This window comes from Paroedura picta, chromosome 3, assembly GCF_049243985.1.
Source record: "Paroedura picta isolate Pp20150507F chromosome 3, Ppicta_v3.0, whole genome shotgun sequence".
Lineage (NCBI taxonomy): Eukaryota > Metazoa > Chordata > Lepidosauria > Squamata > Gekkonidae > Paroedura > Paroedura picta.
The window spans coordinates 168,799,784-168,823,783 of record NC_135371.1 but is presented as its reverse complement, the minus strand read 5'-3'; the positions used below and the strand labels follow the sequence as shown (position 1 = coordinate 168,823,783).

Below are 24,000 nucleotides of genomic sequence, written 5' to 3'. Positions count from 1 at the left end.
TACTAGCAAGAAAGCCCATTGCAACCATGAATGCAATGGGCGCTAGGACCAAGGGGAGACTGGCAGGCGTGATCTCTCTCTCTGTCTCTCTCTCTGTCTCTCTCTCTCTCTATCACAACAGGAGCCATAGCAGGTAATCAGGGCTAGTTTGTGGTTTGGCAGGGCTCTCTGTGTGTCTCTCTCACACGCTGGCTCCTGCAGCATCTGAGACCAAAGTGGCTAGCATCCAGGGAGGGAGGGAGGGCAGGAGCTGTAGGTGCAGGGCCAATCACGGTGTGGCCAGCTTTGCTGATTGGCCCTATAACAACTAATTCCAACTTCTGATTGGCCCTATTCCAACTAATTGGCCCTATTCCAACTAGATTTGGACTAGGTGGTCTGTATGGCCCCTTCCAACTCTATGATTCTATGATTCTATGATCTCGGACAGTCAGGCCACTCTCCACCCCCAGGGCTGTTTCACAAATATTAAGAGGAACATTGGATTGGATAAGGATACCGCCCTCCCTGTAGCCTTTAAAATACAAACAAAACAGACCCTGCTTCACTTAGCAGAAATTCCTCTAGACCTTTTGATGTGATACCAAAAAACAATATTCTGTGATGCATTTTGGAGAGAGAGAAGGTAATCAACCCCCCCCCCCTAATAGTCTACATCAGGTTTTCTCAACCTGGGTTTTGTAAAACCCTGGGGTTTCTTGACAGTCCTATAAGGGTGAGAATTAATTAATTAATATATATACTAGGGGCCAAACCTGTTGCATTTAGGAATACAACAAGCACTAGATTGTGTGTGTAAGAACTGTGGATGGTCTCACCCTCCCCCGGGACCTGGAAAGACTGCAGTCTGGAGGCCCCCCAGGAAGGAACTCACAGGCAGGGGTATCTCTTACACAACGGATCTTCAGCCTCCAAGCCTCAGAGGGAAGTGGAAGGAGGAGGGGGTGGTCAGGGGTGGGGGAGGAAAGCGATTGGCTGGTTGCTGGACAGACAGGCAAACCAGCTGGAGGAGAAGGCGCTCGGGAGTGTGACAGCCACCCTGAATGGGTGTTGAGTGCCACTTAAGCCATGGGACCAGCTCCTCCTCCAAGCCCTTACCAGAAATATATTATGTGGAACAGATATTTTTAAGCATTGCTAAGCCCTCCCCCTCCCAAAATCGACCGATTATGGGTCTTGAGGGAATGGGCGGGCACGTGCACAGCTCTGCTTCCCAACCATATTCTGCACGATCACACCACTTCTGGGGTTTCTCAAACCCTGAAGAATGTTTCAGGTGTTTCTCAATGGGAAAAAAAGTTGAGAAAGGCTAGTCAACCTGTATCAAGACTGATGTCTCTCAAGTGTGAATTATCATTTCCTCTGCTAGATTTGAACCCAGAACCACCTTCGAGATCAACAATATTTTCAGAGTATAAGCCTTCAAGAGCCAAAGCTCCCTTTTGCCAAACACTTCATGTCTGACAAATGGAACTTTGACTCTCAAGCTCATATCCCCAAAATCTTGTTAACCTCTTAACTTGCTAATGGCCTTCAGTCTCAACTGTTCTACAGCTGGCCTACACTGGATACAACAGTGTGAGAGAAACCACCATGACATAGCTGGCGAACACGACTATATAAGAATAAAGAATACAAAAGTTCATTAAACGTCTTCTTTTATTCAAGTTGCATATATGTTTTTCTGTGTTGATATGCGACAAGGTTCCTGTGTTCAATAACTTAGCATTGTACAAGGTTATTATCTCAGCACAGACAAAGGTATAGCTCCTGAGTGGTGTAACATGGATCCAATTCTGCAGGTTATTATTATTATTGATTATTATTTATTATTGTTATTAATTCAATTTCTTACCCACCACTCCCAATGGCTCGTGGCAGGTTAGGCTCGTGGCAGGTTACAAAGTCTGTATAAACACCCCTTAAAAATCCCCCTTAAAACCACAGACATGAATTACAAGAGCATAAAAATAAAATAAGTAAGATACAGCCGGAAACCATACAACACCAATTCAAACCCATTCCCCCAATATAGTCTCCAGGAGGGAGGAAGAGGATTCCTTTGTCTGCGCTGAAATAATATGGTATGACAAAGCTGATATGAAACAAGGTATTTAATGCCGGAACTTTAGCAGTTCAGAAGAAGAGTTAGTTCTTATATGCAGCTTTGCTCTACCAAATGAATCTCAAAGCTTCAGACCAACACGGCTCCCCACCTGGATCTCTCTGAAGGCTTAGGACAAAATGTGAGTCCAAAGGCACCTTTTAGACAACTAAGTTTTATTCAAGGCACTTCCTCAGACAACGGAACAAGAATCCTAGTACAGATATAAGGAGCAGGTAAATCAGTAGTAAAATAGTAAGCAGCGTCACAACCAATATGCTGCATGATGATGAAGATGGGATAGTTCCCTGCTAGAATAACAAAACCAGCATTATGGGCTCAATTCTCGCTCACAAGCAAATGGGGATAAATACTACTTGTCGCAAGGCTGTTTACTAATTCACTACTAATTTACTCTCTCCTTATAGCTGTTGTAGGGAGAGGAAAGGGAAGGCGACTGTAAGCCGCTTTGAGACTCCTTCGGGTAGAGAAAAGCAGCATATAAGAACCAACTCTTCTTCTTCAGTAATCTCAGGGCTCTCTCAGCCTCACCTCCCTCACAGGGTGTCTGTTGTGGGGAGAGGAAAGGGAAGGTAATTGGAAGCCACTTTGAGACTCCTTCAGGTAGAGAAAAGCGGCATATAAGAACCAACTCTTCTTCTTCAGTAATCTCAGGGCTCTCTCAGCCTCACCTCCCTCACAGGGTGTCTGTTGTGGGGAGAGGAAAGGGAAGGTAATTGGAAGCCACTTTGAGACTCCTTCAGGTAGAGAAAAGCGGCATATAAGAACCAACTCTTCTTCTACTCCTATGATCCCTGCTCCATTGGCTGCAGAAGTGTGCGTGCACACGGAAGCTCCAACCCAGAATTAAATTCCGTAGGTCCTAAACCCACTCCTGGGGCCAAACTTGGTCCTGTTCCCCAGTGACACACTCCCCGACCCTGACAACAACTGCACATTTCCTCCATAGAGCCACAGAGTCCTAGAACGGCTTGTCACCCCCTTCCTTCCGGAAGTCCGCTCTGCCCCTACCGCTGGGCGGGGAAAAGATTTCTCCCGCCTCTCCACCCCGCCTCCTCCTCCTCCTCTCTCCCGCGTGCCGAGCGAGGCGGGCGCCTCCGCGACGCCGTTTCCGCTTCCGTTTTCCGGCGGCGGGGGGGGAAAAACGTCGTTGGCGCCGGAGAGGGGGGGGGGGTAGTCGCCCCCACCCTTCGCTGGGCTCTGAGGCGGGGAAGGGGACGCGGCGGCCGGATGGGCCGCCTTCAGGCCACGGCCTGATCCGGACTGCGCTCCAGGAAGGTAAAGCGGCGTGGGGGGGGGTGGCTGACTGAGGGAGCGGCCGGGGGGGGGGAGGCGGAGGGGGCGTGGCATCCTCGCGGGGGTGGGGGGGGTCGATCTCTCCCGCGGGGCTGGCCGGGCGCTCATTCCGCCTCCTGGCGGGTCTGGGCCACGCCCCTCTCCCCCCCCACCCTCCGGGAGGTTCCCCGCCGCGTCTCTGCGTGATGCCCTGGGGAGGCTGCGCCCGGTCTCTGTGTCATTGGCGTGCCCTGTCAATCAGTCAGTCCCGCTTGGCTGCCGCAGAATGTCCTGCCCTGCCCTGCCCAGCTCATTGGGCTTTGGGTGCTGGTTGGCGGGTCCTGTGCGGCTCCTTCGCTGTCTTTTGGGCTGCCCAGGCGGAGGCATGCTCCCGATGGAGCCTCGGCCTTGGCTCTTGACTGCTTCGCTTCTGCGTCCGCGATTTGGGGTTCTCGTGCCACCGACCAGGCCCCCTTCTGCACATGCAGGGGTTGTCAAACTGCAGCCCTCCAGAGGTCCATGGACTACAGTTCCCATGAGCCCCTGCCAGCGAAGGCTGGCAGGGGCTTATGGGAATTGTAGTCCATGGACCTCTGGAGGGCTGCAGTTTGACCACCCCGAATGCCCGTTTGGTGCAGGCTGGCCTCCCCGCCGGGGGAGGAGAGGGGGAAGGCTGGCCTCCTTGCAACCCCAGCCCCTTCCCTAGTCTGGGAATTTTAGTGGGGGGGGGCGGGCATTAGCGATAATTGTAAATGCTTTTATCTTTGACTGTTGCTTCATCGTCGCTCCTCGCCCTGAACGATACAGAAACGATGGTGATGATGTTATTCGTTAAGTCGTGTCCGACCCTCCTCGACGATTCTATAGGAAAGTCTCCGCCACGCGCCCCTGTCTCCGACTGCTTCTTTTAGTTGGTTCGCGGTCATCCCTGTGTCGGCTTTGGTCGTGTTGAGCCAGCGGCAACCACGTTTCCTTTTGCCGCTGACCGTGCTGAGCTTGAATGATTTTTTTCTAGCGAGTTTGATCACATGATGTGTCCAAAGTAAGTGACAGAGAAAGGCGGGATGGAAATAAAAATGCATTGTTGTTGTTGCAGCTGGGTTTTCCTGAGCGAAACAGGGAAATCTGCTTTGAAATAGCATTGAAAATGCGGAACGTACTCGGGTCTCTTAACACTGTATGCATACGGCTTATTTGACTGCTGTTGAAATGCTTTTGGTCTGTGGTCGTGCTTTTGAAACTGTCTGTACAATATTGCAGTGGCTTTGCGTCTTCGGTTGTAACGTTTTTCAGCTTCCTAGTAAACATTTGTATTTTTAATTATGATCTGTCTCGTTGCTCAGCCTTCGGGTCCTGACCGGAACGGAGCGGGCCTTTGTTTCGGGAGCTGGCGGTGCTGTCCTTTGAAGCGCAGTGCTCAAGCTGAAGGTTACTGGGTTTCTACAGCAGATTAAAATCGCCTTTCTGCTTTCATTGACATGTTGTCTGTATTGAACATTGTCTAGGCTGCCCTTACCAAGGCGCCAAACGCATTGGTAATACTGCCGGCTGTCCCGTAGTAGGAAAAGTAGTAACTGCCTTGAACTGTGCAGGCAACAGTTCCTTGCTTTACGACCCACCGAGGCTGATCACATGGGGATTTTGTTCTTGCGTATCAACGGCTTGGCATGTGTCGGCCTGCCTTTACGTGTGGTGCTTTGTTCTGTAGGCTTTTCCGTTTGACCTTCTCCCGAAGGATTGCACATTTCTCTGTTGCCGTTGTTGTCGGCTGCTTATCCAGCTGCAATTTATCAGGTGAACCGTAACGGAGGGGAGAGAAGAAAAGGGCAACTTTATGCAGGTGGGAATGAAGCGTTGGTGCCTGTTTGAAAAGGCACCGCCTTTGACAAGGTGAAAATTCCTGTCTCGGGTGTTATGTCGTGGATGGCAGCCTTCTCCTGCCAACTGGCTTGTTAGAAGTTATCAAGCAGTAAACATCCATGTGTGAATCAGACACTGGCTTCTTAGAATGAGGGGGGAAAGCCCTCCTTTTTAAGCTTGGCGGCAAATGCTGGGCTTTGATGGCGGAAGGAAAGCGGTTTCATTCTCAGCGCTGCTGGTTAAGGACTTCCCAGATAAGCCTGTTTCAGTATCTGTGAGCTATTTCTTACTCTCTTTCTCAAGCCTCCTGGCTATAATTGGGATTTGTGAATTAAAAGCCTTACTGTGGTGCCGTGACAGATTTTGCTGGGCGCCGGGGACCATCCCTTGCCTTCTCATGCAACTTCTCCCCTACTCCATCGTGTGAAGTTTCCAAGCAACCATTTGAAAGGGGTCAAGGGCACCTAGAATCCCTGTAAACCCACCAAAGCCTGGATTGGTAACAGAGGCGAAGTAAGGTCAAACCCGAACAGGCTCAAAGATTATTCAGAAAGAAACAAACCACCGAACGAACAATTAGTAATCGTTTAGGGGTTATAGGATGTTAGGGCTTTTCGGTACTTGTGTCCATTGTTGGGGATGGACATCTTACTTTGTCAGAAGATGTTTGTTTATTATTTAGATTTGTAGGCCACCCCTCTTGGACCTGTTATCTTGGTGCGGCATGCAGCATTACAGAGAAAGCTGATGAAACATATAAACACGGCAAAAACGACTATAGCTAACAATAAATATCCTACACTGAGTTTTCACTGATTGATTCCCCGTAAAAGGGAGGATGTAGGCGGAGTCTCTGAACTGGTAGGGGGAGCCCATGTGATGTGATCTTCCGGGCATACTGACCTCAACAGTATGACTGGCAGAAGAGCTCTGATTGGCGGGCCCTGTAGAACTGTGCTAGCTCCGGCAGAGTGCCAATGTTCTCCAGGAGCTCATTCCACCAGGCGGAGGCCAAGGCTGAGAAGACCTAGTCAAAACCCATTGCACTTCTCTGGGGGACATATTTAGACAGGTGGTCTCTTGGATATGCATGTTCCAGACCGCGAATGGCCTTAACAGTTGGCACTGAACCTTGAACCAAATTCGGAATTCCACTGGGAGCCAATGTACCTGCTGCAGGACTGACCACTCACTTGCAGCGACTTTCTAGTGATCTGCAGTGTGATCTGCAACCTGGTTTATGATTATTTCTCTGTGCTTCATCTATGTCGGAATTTATAGAATCATAGAATCCTAGAGTTGGAAGGGACCTCTTGGGTCATCTAGTCCAACCCCCTGCATTATGCAGGACACTTCAGAAATCTTTTTTTGTTTACAATTCTTTGCTTGACCTGCCTGCTTTTGGCTCTCCCTCTGGTTGCTGAAGAGTCAAACTCCCCTCTGCTGCCCCCCGTGCTTCCATGTTCTTGCCATGAGTCGTGCCATGCTCACATGTTATCTGTTTACCTGTTCCAATAGTTTCTTCCCTTCCTTGCCATGTTCATATGCTTTCATATGCTGGGCTCCAGGGGTGGGTGGGTGGGGAGGCAGGCAGGCCATTATAAGCTTTTTCCCCTGTAGGTTAGTACATAGAAATGGCCTGCTGTGAGATACGCCTGAAAGACTTAACAACATCAGTAGCTGCTGCTTAACAGCTCCCAGCTCAAAACAATCCATTTCAGCATCAACAGTCTTTCACCTCCTTCCTTTGCTTGCAAACCTCTCTCCAACCTTAAACAACTTCTGGGTAACGATGGGCTGCCCGGCAGTGTGGGGAGATGTTTTCCTGACGTCCCACAACCCAGAGATGCTTGTCTTGTGGGTACATTAGAAAGGGCCTTTTCTGTGGCAGCCCCCACAATCATGGCCCGACCTCCCCAGGGGAGGTGGGCCTGGCTCCCACATTGTCGATCTTCAGGAGGCAGTGGAAGAGAGTTTAATTGAGGACCACATTTGGACCGACTTATTTTTTATATATAATTTGGAGTTTTCAAACCGATTTGGAGTTTTCAAACTGTCGACTTTATGGGTTTTGTAATTGTTTTTATGGCAGTTTTTAAAGAATGTAATGCTTTATTTATATCGGAGGCCCTCCTGATTTCTGCAAGGGAGAAAGATGCCTAAAAAGCGCTTTGAGTAACCCAGTAAAAGACCTAGTCCAGACCCTGCAGCAAACTAAGACGCCAGCTTTGTCCCTGTATGTGCTGCTGTAGTGTTTAGGCTTGTGCACTTTGGCCGCCAAAGTGGCCGTTGAAGCCCGAAGCAGCTAGAGGTGTGTGTGTGTGTGGGGGGGAGGGGTGGCGCTGGTGCGCGAGTCGGTGCACGCATGCAGGCGCAGAGCTCTGCGGCCGAAGCGCACAACCCTAGTTGGGATGAATCGAGGAGTTTCAGATTGCACCCTCAAATGCCTGCTCTACGCTTTCGAACCTCCGTCGCTAGCAAAGCATGGGCCTGCCTGTCCCTTATGGGTGTCGACTGGTTTTGGCATCACAAATACATTTTTGAGTAGGTTTGAATTTTACATAATCGCACTTCACCTTCCTGCATTTAATGACCCCTTGACCCCCGTTGTCCCCTTTGGGTAGAGAAAAGTGGCATATAAGAACCAGCTCTTCTTCTCAGCCTCCCCTCCCTCACAGGGTGTCTGTGGTGCGGAGAGGAAAGGGAAGGCGACTGGAAGCCACTTTGAGCCTCCTTCGGGTAGGGAAAAGTGGCATATAAGAACCAACCCTTCTTCTTTTTCAGTAATCTCAGGGCTCTCCCAGCCTCACCTCCCTCACAGGGTGTCTGTTGTGGGGAGAGGAAAGGGAAGGCGACTGTAAGCCACTTTGAGACTCTTTCGGGTAGAGAAAAGAGGCATATAAGAACCAACTCTTCTTCTTCTAAAATCGGCAGACGATCAAAATCTAGTTCTTCTTGGGGTAGAAAATTCAGCTGCAAAGTATTTAAAGATCTGTTGGCAATGCGGGAAGCGAGGGAGTATCTCTTTCAAAACGGCACGCGCCTGCATCAGCGTGTCAAGACACAGCATCAGCATTGTGGATTGGAGGGGTAGGGCTGCCGTATATGCTTCCGCTTGCATTGTTGCTGCTGCTGCTGCTCTCAAAAGAATCCCTCCTCCGGCAGTGAGGTGCCAAAGAGACATGTTACTTCTCCAGAGCACGAACTAGTTGGGAGGTTCCGCCATCAAATCGTAGTCAACATTCAGCAAGCCCGCAGTGTTTTCGGAGGTGGTTTGCAGAACCCTGGTATACATGGATGCCCTCCCATTTTCCTGTAGACCCGCTCTACACAACTTGGTTCTTAGGAAAGGCGAGCCAAAGTCCCAGCATCCCCTGGGCTCCATTCCCGTTTCCCTGTTTCCCTTTTCCCCTCTCCTTGCTGCCAGGCAAGGGACATTCAGAGGTGTTTTGCCATTACCTGGCTCTGCATAATGACCCCGGACCTCCTTGATGGGCCCCCATCCAAAGGCAAGCCAGGGCTGACCCTGCTTAGCATTCACGATATAATAAGATTGGCCTTACATGGACTACCCAGGGCAGGGCAGAGCCCAACTGTAGTAAATACAAACCTCTCTTCAATCCAGGGCTGCGGTAAACCCTCGGAGGCGGGCGGCTTGACGCATGTTCATGATGCAGAGAGCAGAGGAGGTGTTAAATTGTCCTCTTTTCCTCCTTTTAACCTCTCGGCTGGCTTTCACTTCCCTCCCCCGTTAGAATCTCATCTGCCTACACTGCAGATGATGGAGCAATTTGTTTTCTTTGCACGCAACCAAGCGACTGGAGCAATGTTAGCGGTTGCCCACCTTTGGGCCCTACTTGAGGTCAACACGGCCACGGGCATTTGGGGGAGGGTTGGGCAGCCAGGCAGGCTTGTTTTGCTCTCCTCTGTTGCTGATGTGTCAAGCGGAGGTGGTGTCATTCACGCCGTGTGTTCTGATCGGTTATGGCAGGGGTAGTCAAACAGCGGCCCTCCAGATGTCCATGGACTACAATTCCCAGAAGCCCCTGCCAGCGAATGCTGGCAGGGGCTCCTGGGAATTGTAGTCCATGGACATCTGGAGGGCCGCAGTTTGACTACCCCTGGGTTATGGTGAACGCTGCATGGGAACAAATGGTCCCAATATCAGGATCTGCCTGTTGTTAGGTCCTGCCGTCGTTCGTTCGTTTTTTCGTTTGTTCGTTCATTCATTCAACTCACTCACTCACTCACTCACTCACTCACTCACTGATTCTATTTGTATACCACTTTCCCCTGAGGCTCAGGGCAGTTCACATGGGACATAAAGAATACGTAAAACTTTGTTTCTTCAAAACTTGACATATAAATGGATTGTAACAGTATAACGATAACAATAGCACCATAACCGCTTTGAGACTCCTTTGGGGAGAGAAAAGCGGCATATAAAAACCAACTCTTCATCTTCAGTAATCTCAGGGCTCTCTCCGCCTCACCTCCCTCACAGGGTGTCTGTTGTGGGGAGAGGAAAGGGAAGGCGAATATAAGCCACTCTGAGACTCCTTCAGGAGAGAAAAGCAGCATATAAGAACCAACTCTTCTTCTTCAGTAATCTCAGGGCTCTCTCCGCCTCACCCACCTCACAGGGTGTCTGTTGTGGGGAGACGAAGGGAAGGTGACTGTAAGCCACTTTGAGACTCCTTCGGGTAGAGAAAAGTGGCATATAAGAACCAACTCTTCTTCTTTTTCGCCTTCTTCTTCTCCTTCTTCTTCTCCTTCTTTGTTGTATTTTTGGAATCGTCCACCTTCTTCCTGCAACTCTTGTGGTAATAAAGCATGATCATAGGTTTCAATTAAGACATGTTCTAATATTAATAATATCATTTATCTTCCATTTCACAATTGTCAATGCCTTGGTGTTCTGATTGTTGGCTGGTCACAAAGGCTGCGATTGCAATCTAGCACTTTAAGACTGTGGTAGTTGCGCGTGGAGTGGCATGGAATTACCGCGTTGCATTTGCCTTAAGTCGGATAGTGTGATTAGTATGCTCGAGGAGCGTTTTGCTGGCTAGTGTCAGAACAGAAGGCATTGCAGCAGATTAAGAACAAAAAGACTATCTTGCTTCCTATAGAAGCGTACAGTTGCAAATAATAGGCAAGTCAGCATCATTGAAGACTTAAATGCCATTCAGCTACCTGGCGATTTTTAAGTAATAACGATTCTGGTTACTTCCCGAGGAAGACCTAGTGAGAATAACCTCTGAGGAAGTTCAGCCATGAAACAGGCGTGCATCTGGGTATGTCACCTGCTTTCCCACAGTTGTTTGCTAGTCTACAACAGCGGTCCCCAACCCCCGGTCCGGAGACCGATACCGGTCTGCGGATCAGTTGGTACCGGGCTGCGGCTCCTCCTCGTTCTCCTCCCTGTCTTCTGCTTTGGGGGCTGCCCTACCACTCTGCTGCCAACTTGCCTTTGGTTCTCTCCAGCGGCTGCCATGGCCGGGGCACCCCCTCGGCATGGCACTGCGCAGCTGCTGCTGGCAGCATCCCCCAGTGGGTGGCAGGAAGTTAGGGGCGCCAGCGGGAAAGCAAGTAGAGCAGGGGCTCAGGCAGCGGTGACGAAGTCCCTCGGCAAAACACTACCCCCCCCCGGCCTCAGTAAAATTGTCAAGCGTTGACCGGTCCCCGGTGATAAAAAGGTTGGGGACCACTGGTCTACAATATATTAGTCAGCCTGTCTCCCGGATTACGAAGCTTGAACTCTTGTCTGCTTGTTTTCAGCTCATTATATAAGGTGCTGTGCAGTATCATGAGGTTAGGACTTCCTTAAATTTATGTTACAGGATCACCATTGTGATATCCTCATCTTTTGTCCAATTAATATGTAAGGATCATATAGAATCATAGAACCCCAGGATGTTGGGGAATAACTAACATTCCCTATTGATATTATTAAAACACGAATATAAGGAAATACTGTCGGAATTTTCCACACTAATTTTTCACTATTGTTACAACGATCTTACATTGGAGGACTCAGCCACTGAAGAAGATATTGAAAACGGAAATTATCTAGAAACCGTTATGGCTGAATCTTCCATGTATATAAAAATTGTATTATAATTGAATATATAGTTAGAACAAAGAGCCTCTTGTGGCGCAGAGTGTTAAGGCAGCAGAAATGCTGTCTGAAGCTATCTGCCCATGAGGCTGGGAGTTCGATCCCAGCAGCCGGCTCAAGGTTGACTCAGCCTTCCATCCTTCCGAGGTCGGTAAAATGAGTACCCAGCTTGCTGGGGGGTAAACTGTAATAACTGGGGAAGGCACTGGCAAACCACCCCGTATTGAGTCTGCCATGAAAACGCTAGAGGGCGTCACCCCAAGGGTGCTTGCACAGGGGATACCTTCACCTTTTATAGTTAGAACAGGCATATTGCCTTGGATAGGTTCCTTGTTTTTCTGTTGGCTGTGTCTTGATGGCAAACAAATGGCAAATCACCAAGATCTGTATATGCACAGACATGTCTCTCCCCCCTCCTCTCCATTCTTTGGGCACTGAGCCCAGTGACTTCCTCTGACAACAGCCTGCAGTCCAATCAAGAAATACTCAACTGAGCTGTATGTACAGACGTAATTCCACTTAAAGCAGATTGGAATGTTGGGTTAACGGTTCCTGTGGCACTGAAGACTAGGAAATACAGCAAAGTATGGAATGGGTTTTTACCCCCTTGAAAAATTGTGGGTGGCTTATGAGTACTCTCTGCCTGTGGCTGTAATAAAAATGACCAGAAAGTTGTCTATTGAGGCCTGCTTCTTGGACGTTCCTCTCTGTTCTGCACATCCTCCATGAGAAGCAAAGGGTGTATCATCCGGAATGAGAATCATTGCTTTAGGGTGCTTATGACCAAGGGGATGTGTTCATTGGACTTTGGGTGGGAAGGTTGTTACTAATCGAGTGACCTGGTGACCTTGGCTGTGGCCAGCTGATCTGTGAAGTGATGTGAGGCAGGGGAGGCCATGGCTCAGTGGTGGAGTGAAGTAGAGTGGAGCATCTGCTTGGCATGCGCTAAGTCCCAGGTTCAATGTCCAACATCTCCGTTATAAAGGATAAGATGGTAGGTGATGGGGAAGACCTGTACCGGAGACCTTGGAGAGCTGATGTCCATCCAAGTACACAAGACTGATTTGATGGGCCAAGCATCTGACTCAATATGAGGCAGTTTCATATGTTTATGTGAGTTGACTAATGAGATGGATTTTGGAGGGGGTCATCTCCCTGCCCCCCCCCCACCTTTCCACTGTCCCTCTCAGAAGGAGCGAGTTGCTAATGTTCCTTGTCTCCTTTCTCTCAAGCCTCCCTAAAACCAGTTGGGCAAGCTGATCACGCTCTCTGGATTCTCATGCGTTTCCTTACTCTCCCAAGTCTTCTGCCATCACCTTCATCCAGAGGAAGATGGATCCTCACAAGAGCTTGGAAAGCCCTGTTGGCCACACGTAGCTGGGGCTAGAAAAGCATTTGTTGTTCGAGCTCCTTCTGCGGGTGCTCCAGCAGCAAGCTTAGGGTCACTGGGGGGGGGGCAGTGGGGTGGGAAGTTACCAACAGCAGGTGACAAAATGCTTTGCACTGCCACTGGCTTTTGCTTCAAGTGACAAGACCAGTCGCTCTTCCTTTTCAAGGGAGCAGAATGCGCCGCTTCAGAAAGGCATAACAACACGCCATCTGGTACGTGATCAGGCAGTGCAGCTATCTTCTCTGGCGAATGAAAAACTCCCATTTCCTGTCCTTAGGGATGTCTGAGCTTATCGCAATCCGTGAAGATCGTTTGCTTTTGCCTAAGCGAAGCCGGCCAGACGACAAGCGTCACGAGGAAAACTGGATTCCGTTTGTGCTCGTTCTGATCCTATATCTTGGATTGCACAGGCAGGGTGTTCCCTTGTTAGGACCAATAGCAACTGGTTTCAACAGTAATGTTCTCACTCTTGTCATATCTCAGAAGCTATGCAGGATTGGACTTGGTCAACGCTTGGCTGGAAGATCAAGGAAGTACAGGGTTCCCATGCAGAGGCAACCAATGGCAAAACCGCCTCTGTTCTTCTTTTGCCTAGAAAGCCCTATGGGGTCACGGTGAGTCATCTGCAACTTGATGACCCTTTCCACCACCAGCCCTGCCCTGGATAGCGCAGGCATGCCCGATACCATCAGATCATGGAAGCTAAGCAGGCCCAACCCTTGTTGATATTTGAATGGGAGATCTTCCGAGGTTTAGGATGCAGTTCCTCCAGGGAAGACTAAGAGTCATGCTGCAGAGGCAGGCAATGGCAAGCCACCTCCGAATGTGCCTTGCCTGGTTGCCAGACAGTCCTCGGATCGCCTGGATATCTGGCTACGTTCCACACACCATGCAATAAATAAATTATTTCCCACCACCGCCATGGATCAGAAGCTCTTTATTTAGTGTGGGGTCAATCTGACTCTTAGTGCCGTAGGGCAGGGGTAGTCAACCTGTGGTCCTCCAGATGTTCATGGACTACAACTCCCATGAGCTCATGGGAATTGTAGTCCATGAACATCTGGAGGACCACAGGTTGACTACCCCTGCCTTAGGGGCTAAAGGCAGAATCTTCTGTCAGACAAACAGTAGCATCACGGGGATGCTGTACAGTCCTGCCTGGGTTCCCCCTCCCCCCAAGTCATGCGTCACACTAAAAATGCCATACATGCCCCGAGACATGGCTGGCGGATGCGATTGCCAATTGCCGATAAATATGCTTGTATTTTTTATCTCAGAGCGACCCCCGTTCATAACCAAACACTTTCATACATACCAGACTAAGCCATAGTTTTCGAAAGCTGGCAGAGATGAACCGGAAGTGGCTCTTTATCTTTGGAAGAGAAACTAGACAAATATTTGGATTTGTTTCTCTTTAATCCTGTAAATGTGTTCAGGGAGGGGGACAGAATGCTTCCATCTGCCTTGCTCTTCTCCGAGATTCTCGTTTTTTATCAGCAGTTGTCAGTTCGCAGCCCAGAGAAGGCAGGCAGTTTGTATTAACATAGAGTGCAGAGGTGTGATCTTTGTGTACGTGATATGGATGGTGTTCTTTGGATCTGGATGTAGAAGTTTGTCAGTGAGAAGTTGCTCTCGTGTGTGTTCTTGGAATCTCACTATGTTTTCAACCAGGGTTTTCTACCCATGAGTTGCGACTCTTCAGTAGATCCCACTGCTGCTACCACTTTTATAATCCATCCACCCAACCCATCCATCCATCCTTCCATCCCTATACCTCTCTCCCCGGAGGCTCAGGGGAAGAGCTGTGTTTTGGAAGGGCCTGTTGCCAATCTGCAGGCATGGCGACCAAGTCACAATTTCCTGCTTCTGTCAAGTCCCTAGTTGACTTCTCAATAAGCAGGCTTGTGCTCTTGCCACGCCCTCCACACACTGTATAAGGCAGGGGTAGTCAAACTGGGGCCGTCCAGATGTCCATGGACTACAATTCCCATGAGCCCCCTGCCAGCGAATGCTGGCAGGGGCTCATGGGAATTGTAGTCCATGGACATCTGGAGGGCTGCAGTTTGACTACCTCTGGTATCATCAGTAATGTTCTCACTCTTGTCATATCTCAGAAGCTATGCAGGATTGGACTTAGTCAACGCTTGGCTGGAAGATCACCTCTGGTATAAGGTAACCTCCCCACTTTCTGAGGCCTAGTTGTAACACCCAGGTGCAAATTCCAATCTCCAGACTCCCTGTTTGCAAAGGCATCACACCCATTACAGATAACACCCAGGTTTCCTCTCCTCCCAAGCACCCATCTATCAACGTAAAGTTAACACACAGCCTACACAGAGATCAAAGTGAAGCTATAAATAAACCCATGCATCAAAGCAAACCCAAGATCGCCAACTGCTCGCTTCATCCCCCTCCCACGGAGAGCCCCCGAGAGGCAAATGATGCATCCAGTAACACCATGGCAGGTTGCAGATGTCAACCTAACAGCCTCTGCTTTGCACGTTCACTGAGAAGAGCACCAGGTTGGCAAGGGGAAGTTGCTCACTAGTCAGTGTTGATTCTTGGGGTGACATCTCGAGTTCTGGCATTGACACTGATAAGGGGTCTACCCTTTCACATGTCCCCTTGCCACATCTTTGCAGCTTAGTGGGATTCCGTGGCTGGGAATTTTCAGGGTTATCGGTCTAGTGCAGGTGTCAAGTGCTAGAAGAACTCACAATGTACTTCTGTAAAAAGAAAGCATTATTGGAATTTACTTCAGTCATTATAACTAGCGAAGTCAAATCTGCCTAACACAAAAGCAACCCCTTTTCAAGAGAATTCTCCCGCCCAAAACTTGAAGGTTCCCAGGGATGGGAGGGGGAAGATCTCCACGTGCCCGACCGGGCAATTAGCCAAGGAGTGTTACTTCTGGTGCGTCCTTGGACCGCTTGGCGCCCACTGACAACATAACCATTATTGTTACACTGAGCAGGCCTTGCTGTCCGGGTTCAAAAGACAAATAGTTCACAGCAAATCATGATAACAAATACACAGCAGACAGGTTTCGATTTCAGGCAGACAGCTAATATAATGGGCCAGGGTTACATAGGGGCCCAGCAGCAAAAGGCAAATAGGCTAAGAAAACATGGAGGGACTCAGGTTAATATAAAAACATGGCAGAGAACAGGCACTGATCCCGACAGCAGGGTTAGTCAACCTGTGGTCCTCCAGATGTCCATGGACTACGATTCTCATGAGCCCCTGCCAGCAAACACTGGAAGGGGCTCATGGGAATTGTAGTCCATGAACATCTGGAGGACCACAGGTTGACTACCCCTGGTCTAGTGAACTACCTTAACCATCTTGTGGCAACCCCACCGGATTTTCAAGGCAAAGAGGCGTTCAGAAGCGGTTTCCCATTGCCCGCCTCTTGATAGTCCTTGGTGGTCTCCCATCCAAATAGCAGCCAGGGTTGACCCCGCTTAGCTTCTCAGGGGAGGGGCTCCATGTGCGTGTGTCCACAGCTCTGCTTCCCAACCCTATTCTGCAGGATTGCGCCACTTCTGAGGTTTGGGAAAGCCTGTAGAATCTTTCAGGGGTTTCTCAATGGTAAAAAAGTTTTCACACATGCTTCTCATGCCCTTTTTAAAATTGTTTGCAATCATTTCTCACGATAAATCCCAGTATGTGTGAAAATGGCTTCCAGATTATGGTAACCCTTTGAATGTACATGAGATGGCATTACTTGGGCCTCCTCTACCATGTGCTTGTTTGTACTGTAGGGGTGGGATGCGGAGGATTTGGAATCTGCAGCCGTCAGCTCATCACGTCATTCTGGAGCCAATTTTAGCCATTTTTAGAGACTGGGAATAAGGAGGCGGGGAAGAAAGAAGTGCAGAGAGGAACGCCAAAGAAAATGCGAAGGTCCAGCCCCCTTTGTCTCTGCTGGCTGTTCGCTAGTGGCGCGACTGCCGTTAAAATTAGCACTTTTCCGAAAACGTGGGTGCTGTTGCTTTTGTCTTAATTTCACCTAAAAAAAATGCAGCTCTAATTTGACCTCTGCTGTTCTAGGATAAAATCCGAAGGGACAGAGTGGTCATTGGAGACATTCACGGAGACATTGCCTAGAATGAAGGAGGTATAATTTTGAAAAAATGCAGTGGATTTCATTGGCTTGCAATCTTGCAGTCTTGTTTCCAGTGCTGAAAGGTCACTTCCATTGATTGAAGAGGGTGGGCTGAATTTGGGTTAGTTTTCTTCAGTGATTGCTGTCCCCCATTTCTGCCCTCTGTGCCAGTGTTTACCGACCTGCAAATTGCAAAGTGGGTGGCAGAGCAGCCCACCCTAATGGCCACCCCTGCCCTTTGCCCTTTTCTTCCTCTCCTCATCCTCCAAATTCTCACATTCTTGGCTTCCAAATGAGCAGGAAAAATGGCTTCTGTAACTCGGGGGGGGGGGCTCAGCTGCATACTTGACCAGAGCCAGAGCCAGAGCCAGAGCCTTCTCATCCGTGGCCCAAACTTGGTGGAAGGAGCTCTCCACCGAAATCAAGGCCCTATTAGAATTCAAAGAGTTCCGCAAGGCCTGCAAAACAGAGCTCTTCTGCCAGGCTTTCAGGTGAGGCCAAAGACGGGGACCTCCCTACAACCTGTGTCCTTGCTAGACAACCTTGACATCTAGTATGTCCCAATTGTTGATACTATCCCCTTCAACTGTGTATGATTACCCGTATGTTGTGCTGTTAACTGTTTCTATCCTTTCTCATATATATTGTACCAAGGGTTTTACGTACCTTTCCCATTCTCTGCTGGTTTTATGTACACTGCCACGAGACATCGCAGTCAGGGGCAGTATATAAATTGAATGAACGAACGAACGAACGAACGAACATTCATCCAAGTCAAAGCAACTTTCTTTGTTGTGGACCTGTTTAAAAGCTGCTGATTTGTGTTACCAAGGCAGGATCTTCTCCTAGAACAGGGGTAGTCAAACTGCGGCCCTCCAGATGTCCATGGACTACAATTCCCAGAAGCCCCTGCCAGCATTCGCTGGCAGGGACTCCTGGGAATTGTAGTCCATGGACATCTGGAGGGCCGCAGTTTGACTACCCCTGTCCTAGAGGGTCTTCCAATGGCCATAGTTCTGTTTCATTCATTCATTCATTCATTCATTCATTCATTCATTCATTCATTCATTCATTCATTCAATTTAGATTTCTATACCGCCATTTTCTTTTTTTTACTCAGTTCTGTTTTCTGGAATAAAGTTCCTCACTTATATCCTTGTTTCTGTGATGCTTACTCTGCCACATCACACCTCCCTTGTCAATAATAAGGAGGTGGTGGAGAATCTGTCAGACAACTAGTAACTTTATGGTAATAGCCGGACAAGGAGAGGAAAATGGCTGAAGAGTTGACAAGAGCTCTTCAGCGCGTAAAAAGCAAGAGGAAGAGAGAAACCACGTGGGCCACTAGTTGGGGAAACACTGGCCTAGGGTGTCCAAAAATCTTGGTTTGGCCCTGGATGGATCAAACACTAAGTCATTTTGGAATCATGGGTCATCATACCAAAAAGTTCGGGCATCCCTGCTCTGTGCTGTTTGTGAAGGCTCCATGATCTGTAGGGGCAGAATTTGGGAAGTTCACTGTGCTCCAGTGAGAGGGGTGGTGGAAGGGCCTTCTTGGAGCACAAAGCTGATATGATACAAGAAGCTTAACCAGTGAAAGATAGCTAAAAGTACAATCCTATGCTACCCTGGGGCAACAGTGAGCACCGTAAAATAAAAAGGGGTGGGGGTGAAAGTTGCTAAATCCAGCAGACCTTTAGGAAGGGCACATTTTGGGACTGCCCGTTCATTCGTAAGGCTTCTGGTCCTCTTGAACCATCCCACATGTCCAGAGTCTTTTGTTGGCAGTTCCATCTAACCATCGCATTTGGGCATCTTCCATTAAGATGTGCTCCCTTACAGTTATGGTGCCCATGTTCTGAAACAGGGGTAGTCAAACTGCGGCCCTCCAGATGTCCATGGACTACAATTCCCAGGAGCCCCCTGCCAGCATTTGCTGGCAGGGGCTCCTGGGAATTGTAGTCCATGGACATCTGGAGGGCCGCAGTTTGACTACCCCTGTTCTGAAACAAGCATTCTGAATGAAACGCACAGAGCTTCCTCCCTGATAGCTTTTTTGTGTCAAATGCTCCACTGAACATCCCCGTATCGCTAAAAGCAAAAGACTCTGGAGATGTCTGCTGTTGGTATGAGTTTGTTTTATTCGCATCCTCAAACGTTTCCTTCACGATAGGGTGAGTTTTATCGTATACTGCTTGGTTTGAAGCATCCGCGTTAGCTGCTTTGAGCTCTGGACAAGCAAAACAAAATTTCCCCAGATCAATCAAAATAACCTTTTTTTGGGTGGTGGTGGTGGAATCTGGTGGGACCTGGAAGGCCTATGGATATGGTTGAGATGGGGGTTAGGTTAGCCCTTGGAGAAGTACGGCACCACTGTACGAGGGGCTGTGTTTAGGTATTCTGTTGGAAGCAGAGCCCTGCTGGGAAGAGAAGCTTGCAGGCCTTAGTGTCTGAGAACAGCTAGTAAAATGCATCTTGGGTTGGGTTCAGTCTTGGTTCTGTACAGCTGCTTTGGTACCTTGAAAGGTAGAAGTACGGTTTTGGGAAGTCTTACTAACCCCTCAGGCTGGACTTGGCACAGATCCCATGGTACCTAGTATATATTTATTTCATTTCACTTCCCCCGCCTTTCTCCCAAGTGGGACCCTGTAGGAGTGCTGGCACAGATCTCACACAGCTGGTTGTAGATCTTCTTATACAAGATTCTTTTGGATTCATCTTCCCTGGGCAGGCTCTTGATTTGCCCTCACAATCACTCTCCTCCTGCTTTCGCCCTTCCTCTTACATGGCTTCCTGGTGAGCTGATCTGGGTAGCCCTCCCTGCCTTTAAATGGCAAGCTTTATAGGCTCTGGTTCTTGAACAGCTGGCAGCTGGTCACGTTTTATCCACTACCAGCCCCTGGAACACCCCAGTCTTTGTCTTGAAAAAGAAATTGGGAAAATGGCGCTTGTTGAATGATTTAAGGGAAATTAATAAACGCTTAAATCCAATGGGCCCTCTTCAGTTTGGGCCCCCCAATCCTAACCTTATTCTCCACGATTATCAACTGGCCATTATTGATTTAAAGGATGGCTTTTTTTAGTATCAAACTTTGCCCTCAAGATAGAGAGAAATTTGCCTTTACAATGCCCTCTCTCAATCATAAACAACCTATGGAACAATATAATTGGAATGTTCTCCCCCAAGGGATGCTAAATAGTCCCACATTATTTCAACACTTTGCTCACACGGCTCTTATTCCTTTCCATCAGCGCCACCCACAGTTGGTGTTGTATCAATACATGGATGATATTCTAGTTGCTGGACCTTATGATTCCTCCTCCTGTTCTTGATCACTTAGTTTCTATTCTGGTTCATGTGGTTCCTGAGAAAGTCCAATGTGAGTCCCCTTATGTTTACCTTGGACATAAACTCTTGATATCTTATGCAGCTCCAGAAGTTCCTGCACTTCCTTTACCTCGCCGTCCCACGTTGACTCAATTATAACATGTTCTTGGTACATTAAATTGGGCCCGACCTTATTTTCGCTTGCCTACTTCTCTTCTACAACCACTGTTTTCTTGGTTGAAGGGTGTTAGTCACCCCACTCTTAAAGTCCCCATGCCACCAGAACATGTAGAAATACTTGAAGAAATTAACCAGCTTCTTCGGGGTCGATTTGTAGATCGAGTCCCTTGTAATTCTTTCCTTTCATTAGCGACTAAACACTCTCTGATGGGAGTGCTTTATGTCCTAGATTCTCCCTCTAAAGTCGTCATTGTGGAATGGCTCTATTTGCATTCTATCCCCCTTCCTCGAAACATTTACCCTTACGCTACAGCATTAGCTGACCTTGTGTCTCTGGCTCGCAGGCGCTCCACCCACTTAGTGCGCTATGACTTAGTGACTTTAGCATTACCAATTTCTAAAGGCCAGTATTTCTTTCTGTTTGCATCCTCCACTAATTTCCAGATCGCTCTGACTGATTATGTGGGGGAAGTAGCGTTTAACCTTCCTAAAGACCCGTGGCTTACAGTATTTCTGTCTCTCCCACATGCTTTAAAATCAGCACAGTCCTATTCCAGATGCACTTACTCATTTCACTGTGTCGCCACCTTTCTTGACCTTGGCTCTTGGCAAGCTCAGTTTATTCTACCTCAGAAGTGAATGGGCTGAATTTTTTATTTATTTATTTATGTTTATATTTATATACCGCTGCTCTCAAATGCCCTAAAATCTCCTAAAATACCCCTTAATACAAAATATAATGTGGCATAGCAAGATGGCAGATGATAAAATACCAACCCTCTCTCCCGTTCAGCTGCTCTTATTTTGGCTCTTTGTCTCTTTTCTTCTATTCCTTTTAATCTTGTTGTGAATACTATGTGCTCTTTCAACCTTCCCCTGTAGTCAACCTTTTACCCGCCATTTTTGTTAATTCTCATATTGATGCTGATCTTATGGGACACTTTCTAACTCTGAAGAATCTACTCATTCATCGTAATCCGACGTTCTTTGTCTCTTACATTTGAAGTCACTCTAATCTCCCTGGTTTCTTAGCCGAAGGCAATATGGCTGCTGACCAGGCGCTGCATAGTTTCACTGCCTCCCCATTTTGATGACCCTTTTGAGAGTCATCCATTCTCCCACCAATCTGCTAAGGTTCTAGCCAAGGCATTTTCTTTGCCTCTTTCTCAGGCTCAAGCAATTGTCCCCATTGCACCATTCTTCCTCCACCTTTCCCCTATGCTCGAGGGACGGCTGCCAATCAGTTACGGCAAATGGAGGTTACTGTGTGCCCTGTTATGGCTCCCCTGTCTCGCTTGCTTGTAATCATTGATACTTACTGTGGTTTTATTTGGGCCTCAGCTTTTCGTAAGGAAATGACAGCTTGTGTTATTTCTCACATGCTTGTGGCCATTGCCATCATGAGCAGGCCCCAGTACCTGAAGATGTATAACGGGCCAGTATATGTTTCTAAATATTTTGCAGGTTTCTGCACTTAATGGCAGATCCACTTAACTCAGTGGTTCTCAACCTTGGGGTCGCGACCCCATTTGGGGTTGCTTAGCCCCTTCCCTGGGATCGCCAGGTTGCTGGCCACCATGGTGGCGGAGGCGGGTGGTGGTGGTGGAGGCGGGTGGAGGTGGCGGCTGGCGCCGGTGGGCAGAGGCAGCGAAGCCGTGGCAATGGCCTCCCCTACGCCGCCTTGATTGTTGTGCCCATGTGCACACACCCACGCACATGCATGCTACCTGGGTGCACGCTGCCACTGCCACAGCTACCACCACCAAAGTTGGCCGCACGGCAGAGGTAAGGTTGAGAACCGCTGGCTTAACTCATGGCATCCCCTATAATTCCACAGGCCAAGCCATAGTGGAATGGGCCAGTCGGACACTAAAAGTGGTCCTAGAATGTAGCCCACTCCCAACCACTGTAATTTTGCCACAGTATCCAGTCAAAGTGCTATTTACAGTCAACCAGCTTACCCTTAATGCAGATGGGCACACACCCATGCAGAGACACTTGGCTATGCACTCACCCCTCCCTTCCCCATTAGTATATTTCAAAGAACTTCCGGATCCTGCCAGGAAGGGTCCAATGCCCCTTATTACGTGGGGCCATGGGCATGCGGCTGTCTCCACTTCTACAGGTCCTGTTTGGGTTCCCGTCCACTGTTCATCGAACTCAAAATGTGGCACAAAGATCTGACCCATCCTATTCCGAACTTCAATCCTCAACTTATGTCGATGACCTGGCAACTGTGGTCCAGGAGGAGGTCCCCGATAACCTGGGGGTGATGTTAAGGCTCTCACCACGCAGGGTCAACAAATGCTGCAGGAACAATGACGGGAGCCGACTCCAGATAATCTTATCCTGGCTTTATTTGCTGTGGTGATCGCCAACTCTCTTCTGCTGTGTGTGTGGTTTCTCCCTTCAGGCTTCCCCTGTAGTCAAGCACGACCCCTGGTCCTCTCATACGTCACGAACCTTTGGTTGGCCTCGTGCATACTACATGCAGGTCCATGGGCAGAATGCCACACTGTCTTATGAGCACCTACTTGCACTATCTACTGCAGCCTTCCTTCCAGCCGTTATTTCGTTCCCCGCTATGAGTGTGGGCCAGCTGCAGCCTCTTGCTACACACAAATCAATGCTTTTTTCTCATCCTCCAGCTGAACGTAATAAACCCCCCTGGCGATTTTTACATTTTTCATGATTTAACAGAGGAACGTGCTTTTGCTGTTACTCCGCTGGAATATGGCACTCTAAATAGGAAAATTGGACTCATGCTAAACCTGTTCCAGACTCAGGTCGTAATTATTCAGCCCATGATGAATATTTTTGGATGTGGGGTGGGCTCAGGTCTTCTTTCTTACCCAGGATAACTTCAGCCCACTCTATGATTATTGATATTTATGATAATTTCCTCACCTCCCCGGTCAACTTTTCTGGAGATGGGAATCTATGTTGTTGTTAGGTGCGAAGTCGTGTCCGACCCATCGCGACCCCATGGACAATGATCCTCCAGGCCTTCCTGTCCTCTACCATTCCCCGGAGTCCATTTAAGTTTGTACCTACTGCTTCAGTGACTCCATCCAGCCACCTCATTCTCTGTCGTCCCCTTCTTCTTTTGCTCTCGATTGCTCCCAGCATTAGGCTCTTCTCCAGGGAGTCCTTCCTTCCTTCTCATGAGGTGGCCAAAGTATTTGAGCTTCATCTTCAGGATCTGGCCTTCTAAGGAGCAGTCAGGGCTGATCTCCTCTAGGACTGACCGGTTTGTTCGCCTTGCAGTCCAAGGGACTCGCAAGGGTCTTCTCCAGCACCAGAGTTCAAAAGCCTCAATTCTTTGACGCTTGGCCTTCTTTATGGTCCAACATTCGCAGCCATACATTGCAAGGGAATCTATGTAAGGGGTGGCAACTTTGCATTCCCTGTTCACGTAGTTAATGATGCCGTTTGCCCTCGCCCCTTCCGTAGCATGGGGCCTTGGGGTCCACACTGTCAAGATGAGGTGATTGTTGATGCCCAATTGTCATACACTGGAGTTGTGGGCTGTCCTATTAGTTCTTTGGCAGGGGTTCTCCCATTAGGAAGCTAACCCGGCATCAGGAGAAGAATCGGTGAATGCCACTGGAGCAAT

General features: G+C 48.7%; 1 protein-coding gene across 12 annotated transcripts in view; it reads left to right on the top strand.

The window, feature by feature from the left end:
- The first annotated feature begins 3,228 nt into the window (after positions 1-3,228).
- LOC143833494 (uncharacterized) overlaps positions 3,229-24,000 on the top strand; it is a 79,928-nt gene continuing 59,156 nt past the window's right edge. For 5 of the 12 annotated variants that reach the window (XM_077329368.1, XM_077329366.1, XM_077329369.1 and 2 more), the window contains exon 1: positions 3,231-3,403. The gene's annotated coding sequence lies outside the window, so the exon portion shown is untranslated. Of the gene's footprint in view, positions 3,404-4,227; positions 4,443-24,000 lie in introns of those variants that run through there. The other 7 variants (XM_077329373.1, XM_077329374.1, XM_077329375.1 and 4 more) reach the window with 4 other exon arrangements.